This window comes from Fundulus heteroclitus, unplaced genomic scaffold (genome assembly GCF_011125445.2).
Source record: "Fundulus heteroclitus isolate FHET01 unplaced genomic scaffold, MU-UCD_Fhet_4.1 scaffold_9.2, whole genome shotgun sequence".
NCBI classification, from domain to species: Eukaryota; Metazoa; Chordata; class Actinopteri; order Cyprinodontiformes; family Fundulidae; genus Fundulus; species Fundulus heteroclitus.
Window position 1 is genome coordinate 839,383 of NW_023397361.1, and position 10,086 is coordinate 849,468.

Below are 10,086 nucleotides of genomic sequence, written 5' to 3' on the forward strand. Positions count from 1 at the left end.
TGTATTTACTCATAGAGAGAGTAAACTTGCTTTTTTGTAGAGAAGCATATATACAGAATATATATGGCTGAATACACACACACAATATATATATATATATACATATATATACATAAACATCTATATATCCTTTGAGCTGCCTGTGCGTGAGTTTTTTTGTTTGTTTTTTATTTGGGAAGGCATCTACGCTGTTAAGTTTCATATTTGTGTCTTGATTTTTGTTGATTTCCATCAATGCCGTTTTGACAAATGTTGTCTTATGAGTGTTCAGTTTATTCATGTGTAAATATTATTTTTATTTTATTTTTTACAAAAAAAAGGGGTTTCAAAAAAAGACTGTTTTACGACGTTGCCTATAATTTGACAGCGTGATCTGTTGACAGAATGTATGAAATCATCAAAGTTGTGAAATGTTTTGAGGTTGCGGCGAACAGAGGCCGCTGATGAAGATGGAGGATGTTCGTTTGAACTTGCTGTGTTGATTTGTTTTGATCGGTAGCAACATTCACTGCCGTGATGATCCACGGTTGTCACTGTTCCTGACTTAACATATGCTTGACAAACTGCAAATAAACTTGTGAAGAATTGAATTTATTTGTTTTTGGCTGATCTTACTTTGTTTTTCAGGATATGCCATCTGTATTTGTGATCAGAAATATACATACACTCATCATGGTCATGATTACCTTTATTTGGAGCTCTTTAGGTTTTTATTGAATTGTTCTATTTTTTAGTGGATTAATTTCAACACATATCTGAAATGTCAGAAGAAAGAGCGGGATTCTGTTTAACTTTCTAGAAAAACTAAAGCCGTACATACATTGCTTTAGTATTTGTCCGAAAACGTTCTTAAACTTCAGGATCTTGGTCAAACATTGTACATATTCTCCACAAGCTTCTATTGATAGTTTTCTGGTTTTGGCCGATTCCTCCTGACAAAACTGTGTAACTGATTCAGGTTTTTAGTCCACCTTGTTCGCACACTTCTTTTCACCTTTCAGTTTGTGATGGCCACTACAAAACATTTATTATGTTGTCCTTAGGCAAATATCTGATTTATTTGGACTGCATGATTAGAGATGTTGCTTCATTATGACCACATAATGTTATTTCCTATTCATGCTGTCTGTGAAGTGATTGTGTCCCTCCCGACATTTTAAAATGTACAGGTGATGTTTCAAATCAAAACAACTTATAAGTTGTGATTTGAAAAAAAAAGTTTGTGTTCACAATACCAGACTTAACATACCATTCTTATTTCAGATGTCAACACAATAATCTAAATATGGCAGTGACATGGTGCACTAAAGAGTGTGGAAAGTTTTGTTGTTTACAGTATTTCTGAGTTGCTAAAACACTAAAATCCATTCGCAAAACCAAAGTTGCAAGTGTACAAACCACTTTATTGATTGAAGCACACAGTTTGTAAAACTTTAAACACTTCTCATGTGGTTAGACACAGCTAGCAAATGGGAATCGCTCTTTGTGCAAAACTGTAAACACATTGTCATTCAAAAAGCACATGTAGCATTTTGGTGCACTTCAACTCAGAATGGCACAACACAGCCCCAAAAGTGAAATACAAGTATCACACTGTTGTCATCGGTAACACACAAGCACTCAAAATTTAACACACCTGTTTCAAATCAGTAATGTGTTGCACCCAATCAGTAATGGGGATCTAAAGCCATGTCAAATCCAAATGGCATGTATGATTTTCACAATGGAGGGCAGGAGAGAAGGTGGAAGTAGAAGTGGACGTGGACGTGGAAGAGAAGGAAGAGGAAGAGGAGGAGGAGGAGGAGGAAGAAGAGATGGAGGAGGAGGAGGAGGAGGAGGAGGAGGAGGAAGAGGAGGAGGAGGAGGAAGAACAAGAGCCATCATTTCCAATAAAATTAGAGCAACAATCATACACCATGTTCTGGTTCATGGAATGAGTATGAGGGAAGCAGGACTACGTGTTCAACCAAATATAAGCAGGTTCTCTGTGGCCTACATTGTCAGGACATTCAGAGAACACAACCGGTAAGTGTACTATCATTTATGGTCCCTCAAACTTACAGTACAGTATGTACAGTTGTGGAATGTCTCAGTAAATTACTGTAACATCTCTAAAAATTGGCCCTTTTCTTGCAGTATTACAGTAAAACTAATAATAGTATTAGCTACATAAAAATATATATTTTATGTATTTTACATATTTGGTTACATTGCATTAGGTCTGTCTGTACAATTGTTACAAGATGTTTTATTTGCTAGAATTTAAAGACTGCCACATGCCGGTGGAAGGAGAGGTATATTCTCACAACAGCAGGAGACCATTATTGTCAATATGGTCCTTCAAAATAATCTCATTCGTCTGCGAGAAATACAACAGCGAGTTGAGGAAGACAACGAGAACTTTGAAGGAATCAACAGTGTGAGTCTCTCCTCAATTGACCGTGTCCTGAAACGCAACCAGATAAGTCTCAAACAAGCCTACAGAGTACCATTTGAGAGAAATTCTGAGAGGGTAAAAGAGCTACGATATCAATATGTACAAGTAAGTAATACGTAATGTCCAGAGATTATACAGCACTATTGAGTTACTGTACATCTTTACTATGTTGAATGTAATGCAGCACATGTATACAGAGTTATGAAGCCTGGAATGCTATTTCATTTACGTTATATCAAAAATTAACTTTTTTTCATTTCTATAGAGAATGTTTCAACTGGATTCCATGGAGAGGCCTCATGAGTGCATCGTGACCATATGTGCTGCCATCAGCAGCTACGGGGTTATTCACCGCCATGTGACTTTAGGACCTTACAACACTGCCCATCTTATAACGTTTCTGTATGCTCTACAGGAAGCATTACTGAGACGTGAAGAGAGAGGTGATGAGCAGGCAGAGCATCCCATGTACGTGGTAATCTGGGACAATGTGAACTTTCACCGTGGTCCTAGAATACGTGAGTGGTTTGAAAATAACCCACGTTTTATAAACCTGTGCCTCCCACCATACTCGCCCTTCCTTAATCCCATTGAAGATTTTTTTTCTGTATGGAGGTGGAAGGTCTATGACAGAAATCCTTATGCACAGGAAAATCTCCTTCAGTCAATGGATGCAGCATGTGACAACATTGGAGTGGAATCGATTCATGGTTGGATTCATCATGCGAAAGGTTCTTTCCCCGTTGTTTAGCAAGGGACAGGATTACCTGTGAGGTTGAAGAGGTCCTGTGGCCTGACCATGCCCAGAGGCATGATGCTGAGGCAGAATGATTCCAAGACATTGCTATCGATCTGCTGCATATTTTGTTTGTGACTATATTTGTGTGCAGGATTGTGCAAGTACTTCATAATAAATCAAATTTTTCCCCTGCTCTGCTTTGATTGCAGTGTTTTGCATTTATCTCTGTAGTGTGTAATGACTGCTGTGTAGTGTTTATGCATTAGCTGGATGTGTGTGATATCTGAAAACAGTGTTTGGTTTTGGGTAAACATAACATAGTTCTGAAGCAATTGTTTGATATAGCAAGACAAGTCAAAGGTTTTGACAGTGTAGCTTAAGTTTGGTGATTTGTGTTTAAGGTTTTGGGAAAGCGAGAGAAATTTTCAAAAAATGTGTTTTAGCAACTCAGAAATACTGTAATATATGCCTTGTTTTTCTATGTATTCATATGGTTTTAGCCATCTTATTTATTACACAAATGTTTGATATGCAGTTTCCAACAGAACCTATGGTCCAAAATCATACCTAGAAACAAAGACTCAATAACTACATTAATTTTCAGGTGAATACTGGTACCAGTTTCTCAATTTTTAGATAAATTTAAAGACAATTAATTTCTATCAAACCAGCATTTACGTTTAATAATTTCTATTCCAACAAGCTCCAAATCCTGGTTTATCTCCTTCCAGAACAAAGATTTGTCCAGTTATTTGGTTCTACTTTTAAGGATTAAAACCTTCCTTTTTGATAAAGCGTATAGTTTGAGTGCCTTAGTTATCCTGAGCTACCTCCATAGTTATGCTGCTATAGGCTTAGGCTGCTGGGGGACAACAAGAGCAATTTTTCTCACTCTGCAGGGTTCTCCTACTGTTCTCCAATTTACATTGATTGTTGTTATTTAAACTTTTAACTTCTCTCTGTCTTTTTTCTCTTCATAGTAGGTACACCTGGTGTGGCGTGGCTGTAACACCATCCGGTGGACAGAACATCTGCCATTACCATATAACATAGAAAGTACTCCTGGATCAATGTGTGCTTCTGTGCTTTTTTGTGTCTCTGCTCTGTCTTCTCTAACCCCCAGTCAGTCGAGGCAGATGAGCGTTCACACTGAGCCTGATTCTGCTGGAGGTTTTCCTTCCTGTTAAAGGAGAGTTTTCCTCTCCATTGTCGCTTTATGCATGCTCAGTATGAGGGATTGCTGCAAAGCCACGGACAATGCAGACGGCTCTCCCTGTGGCTCTACACTCTTTCAGGAGGAGTGAATGCTGATTGTCAAGACACGATGCAATCTGTTGGGTTTCCATAGATAGGAAAGTTTTAGACTAATCTTTATGATTTGATTGAATTTGCCTGTAAAGTGCCTTCAGATAACTTGTTGTGAATTATAAATAAAATAAAATTGAATTGAACTGAACAAGGACTATCATCATCATCATTATCATCATCTGGGCTTTCCTAAAATGTTCAAAGGCAAAGTAATCTTGGTTTTTGTAAACTTCTGATTTTGAAGAAAGTGTGTTGACAAATCTCAAAAGAATTACACCACTTATATTTTTGGATTTATCAAATATTAGAAAAACTCTTACTGATCCTAACTGGCCTATAACAGGAAAGGTTTACTTCAATTAACAGTCTGATAATTAAAAAAAATTATATATATATCTATATCTATCTATCTATCTATCTATCTATCTATCTATCTATCTATCTATCTATCTATCTATATATATATATATATATATATATATATATATATATATATATATATATATATATATACAAAATCTGGGTTAAAATATGAAAAGTGAGCCAGAGAATTTGTTCAGGGTCATTCATAAATGCACAACTGAGAATAATTTAGACTCTTTATGCATCATGTATTGAATAGACCCACTTATATTCCCCCACGTCGCTAATGCTACATCCTGACACGGAAACCGGACCCTAATTGTGTCATGGTGAGTTAAGGATATGGGCCGTAATTGGCACGTTTATGTAGGAGCTTGAACACACGGCGGTTCAGCGATACGAGCCGTCAGTCTTCTTCAGAGCAGAGCTGCTGATGGCGAAGTCTCCTGTGAGTATCCGGTGACATCTCCAGCATTCAACACTATCAGCACACAGCCACAGCTGCCAATCATCCTGCCAGGCTATGGGCGCACGTGCGCCTCAGTGTTTTTCAGAGAAGCAACAACAGAAAGGACGGAGGCGCAGGATTATGTGTGAAGGGAAGGAAACAAGACGGATGGGGAGGAAACCTGAGCTCACGAGCTGAGGACGCTTACCCTGTCAAATGAAACCCCACTCAGTGCGGTAGATTGGGTCAAATGGGGCAAAGTTGAGGGAAGATTATCTATTTAAAGGCCTCAAGTCATGCCTTAAGTTTCCTTCTTATTGCTCAGTTGTCCTTTAAGAGCTACAAAATATGGGTTTCAAGCTTTGGTTATTGAACCATAATCAGCATAAGAAAACCAGCTTCAGGCAGCTGTTTTGTTACCCTAGGAGAAATTTAATGGTGACAAAAAATAAACCAACGCAGACTCAGATGTTTTTTTTTTTTCTTGCCACAGAAGCTGCCCGTAACGTCTTCCTGTTCAGGTTACATTCCCTTATCCCCCAGTTATGCACACTAATATGGGAAACTAACCAGACACCGTATACCGGAGGCATCTGCGCCTCTCTCTGCTGTGCCCCAGGCTGCAGGGCTATAAATGACCGTGGTCCGCTGACAACTTTTTTAAGGGATGACCTGGATTGTGTTTCAGCCAGAGACGAGAAACTCTGGGGAGCTCACAAATCGCACCGTGATGGCACAACTCCTCCACCTCACCACTATGACACCTGACATCAGATCCTGTTTATGTCTTGTAACAAGGCTCACAAATGGATAAAGATATACATGTATCCAAAAATATAGCAATAAGTGAGCATGGGAACACGGGACATTTGTTTCACCACCAGAGGGTCATTTGGTGGTTGTAAAACTGGGTGATTTTTTATTTATTTTTATTTATTTTTTTGCTACAAATTCACATTGTGAACTATCTGAGTTTGTTTTGAAATATGTGATCTGCTGTATTTCGACAAGTAATCCATCAGTTCTGGTCTTCTTTAAATTTCATGCAACAGCTTTTTAATTGAACAAGGCTAAGCATGTAGGTAGAATGACATTGGAATTGGCTAGGCAAATTTATTTATATAGCACAATTCAGTACAAAGACAATTCAAAGTGCTTTACGTGATTAAATTATAGCAAAATAAAACAGACTTAAACAGACTTAAACTAAAGTCATGTTTAAACCAAGTTTAGTTGGGTTATTTGTGTTTTTTTCTCACCCCACGCGATCCATTAGGTGTACTTTGTCAAAAAGTACACCTAAAAAAAAGAAAAAGCTCATTAAAAAAACTTTGATAAGTACTTCAACCAAACTGTATAGCAGAAATTATTGATTATAAGGATGTCATTTACAGTTATTTTTTATATTGAGTTAGTTATTGAGTTATACATTAAGATGTCTGCTTTAAAGTGCAGTAAAATTCCTTTCATCAGTTTTAAACGGCCTATGTTAGTAAAATGAGTTGCTGTTCGGAAGGTTGCCGTTTCTCATATGTGTTTTTCTGGACAGCTACATGCTAATAGGAGTCTCTGCTGGGCAGCATCACTATGCAGCTCCAACACTGGTTTAAAAAAAAACTTTTAATACTGTGCGTTTAATGCTGTGACAATGCGTCACCTGAAACACGGATTGCTTCATTGTTCATTGTAGCTCCACTGATCTCACCGTATACAAGAGTCACAAGAAGCACACTGCCTTACAGGTGAAACACGGATTGCTTTATGATTAGTTTCTGAATATATAGCTGAACTGATACACAACAGCTACACTCTTTGATGAACTCACATCTTGTTCCTGCAGAGGATGAGTGTGTCCAAATTCAGGGGCTGCATCCTTCCAAGGACCCGGTCTACGTGGGCCGGCCCCTCGTCGACTGCGAAAAACACAAGACTGGAAGAGGTCGGCTTGTAAATTGAGACGATCTAGCCTCCATCGGCAGTAGATGCCTTTACCTTAGCGTTGTTTCTGTTGTCTAGCACCCGAGACATCGCGAAGCAACTGTGAAGCTGAATTAATGGAGCCCAAAAGTTAATCCTGGTGTCTTCACTGTAACTGGTTTTTATATTCCCCTTTGTATATTCAGTATGGCTCACAATTTAGTGTTTAAAACATTGCTTCATCATCTTTTATTATATTCTAATTCATTAATCGGCGAAATGTTTAATTTTATATCCATGTAGAAATATACCACTAAACAAAATTCACTGATAACAAATACCATTTGTGTAATTTTTAGTAAAACATTTTACTACTTAAACACTAACCCTATAACTTTTTGAGCAATGCTTAAATGAATTTATTTGTACAGAATAATAATGAATTAACAAAACACTGGCGTTAGATTTCTGAATAATTTTTTTTATTGCGGAAAGTCAGCGGGAGTTAAAATGCACGTCCAAGCATTTTAAAAATCAAGACAAATGTCAACCTGACATATTGTGACATGCTAGGCTAACATTTAGCATTTTTTTCTCTCTATTTTAATGTAATTTCTTAAAGGTGCAGTGGATGATCTTTTTCGGTTCCGGGGGGGAAACTACTCTGCATGTAAAACGTTGTAAAATAGATCTTTTACAGTTCCCAGTGACTTCAAGGCAGACCAAAGCATTTCCAAATGAAACTCTGGGGTCTTAAGCCAAACACTGAAACGATCAAGTCAAAATAATTCACAAATCTTCAGGTCTGTTTAAAGCTGCCATCTATTGGTTGTCCCACACCCCAATCATTGTGATGCTCTCACATAACGCCAGTGTGCGCGCACGTTACTTGTTAGTTTCCTCTTGCTGGCTGCGTATGTGCACTTCAAGTGTTTATGTATCCAGTTAGCTTAGCAGTTAGCTTCGGTGTTAGCCGTTCATTGTAGCTCCGTTGCTTTCACCGTATACAAGAGTCACAAGAAGCAAACTGCCTTACACGTTTATGAGAAGGAGATGAAGGCCTTAGTAAATAACACCAGAGTGGATTTGTTAGATTTTTTTATGCAATCCTCCTGAGGGGCAGAAAAGCAGGCAAGATGGTCTTGTGCATATGCATTTATTCAAAAAGGGACATGGGCCTATTCTTCCCTCCAATTCCGGAAGAATCGTCAACTCTACCTTTAAAGGTATATAGCCACATTATATGCCTATACCAAAAATACCAAAATCAAGTTAATTATGATGAAATGAGGCTAGATACTCCAAGCATCTGTCCAGATAGTGTTTTGATAGTCCTTTGTGAGCCTAAATAGAACCCCAGCAACATGCGCAATGAGCTGACATAAACAGAGATGGCGGCGTCTATACCGCAGAACTATGAGAAACCCAGATGGTCGGCATTGACGTAGCTACTAAATAGGTGCCAACCATCCGAATCCTCCGCTCCTTCCACAAAATCGAGGAAAATTACAGCTCCTACGCAAACAAGGACACAGCATCATGGTAATAATTTTTTCAATGACAAATAAAAGTCAATGGCTAAACTTTTTCATTGGAAAGAACACAAATTAAACGCGTTAGAATGCTATTTCACCGATGAGTAAACTGTTTATATCAACAGTGATGCAAGGTGAGTCAAATCTATTATTACATGTGCTTTGACAGAAACTCACTTAGAAAGCAATTTCAATGTTGGCAGAGCTAGAACTTTTAGCCAAAACGGGTGTAAATTGTTTTATTCCATGAACATTGGTTCAGATTGTTGACCAAACGTACGCATGAGAAGTGAAGTAACCCTGGTCACATGATGTTGTACTGGTAAATATACACAGAAAAAGCTATATTTACTAACAAATTGTGCAACAACAAAGCTTAAAAGACAAAGATAACAAATACTACGCCAGCAGGACATGATACTGTTTCAGAAAAAAAGTTGTATGCAATCTGAATGAGTTACTGGTGTATAGATTTTAAAAAAAAGAGTCATATAACATGAACATGTACCTTTAATAAATGGTTCTGTACCATTTCCAAGCTATGGATACAAAAAAGGCATAAGATTTTATTTTTTTTATAAAATTTTTCTAAATGGGCTCACTATGGGTGAGGACAGTATCAAATTACAGGCTGTACACCAACCGCAGCGATCAGGTGTTGACTCTAGTAAGGGACTCTGACACGTTTATCTTAATCACATTTATGTGATTTATTTATCAGTCACATAGGATATACATTAGCGTCATTTATTGTGAGGGTCACTCGCTGCTCCTTGTCAGACTGTAGGATCTTATAAATGTCTGGATCAAATAATCTCCTTTTTCCAGCTATAAATGTTGGTTCGATGATCCCTCTGTGACAGTAACTGAAGAAACAAAACATTTTAGAGGATGAAGTGCTTTACCAGAGTCTGTAAAGTCCCCTGGTCCGTCTGATAACAAGTTTCAGGCTTGAAACTAGCCCTGGGACTCTATTGGTCCTCATTTGCTGCTTTCTAGCTGCAGCATCCTGTCCATCTTCAAGTTCTGCTTGTTTTTTTCATATTTTTCCTCATTATTCTACGTCATTGGGCAAAGTTCCTTCTGGTCCTTCACAAGATCTTATTTCCACACCTGTTGCTTTGCTTTTCTTTCACTAAAGTTCTCGTGTTGCTTCTGGTTTTCTTTTGTGTGCGCACAGGTTTTGGTTCAGCCCAGTTCTTGTTTCCTTCCACAGCAGCACCATCACTTTCGTTTTATATGATCCATTTGTGTGATTCGTCTCCTTATAATAATAATAATAACAACAACAACAACAATAATAATAATACATTCTATTCGCAATGCCCTTTACATTTAA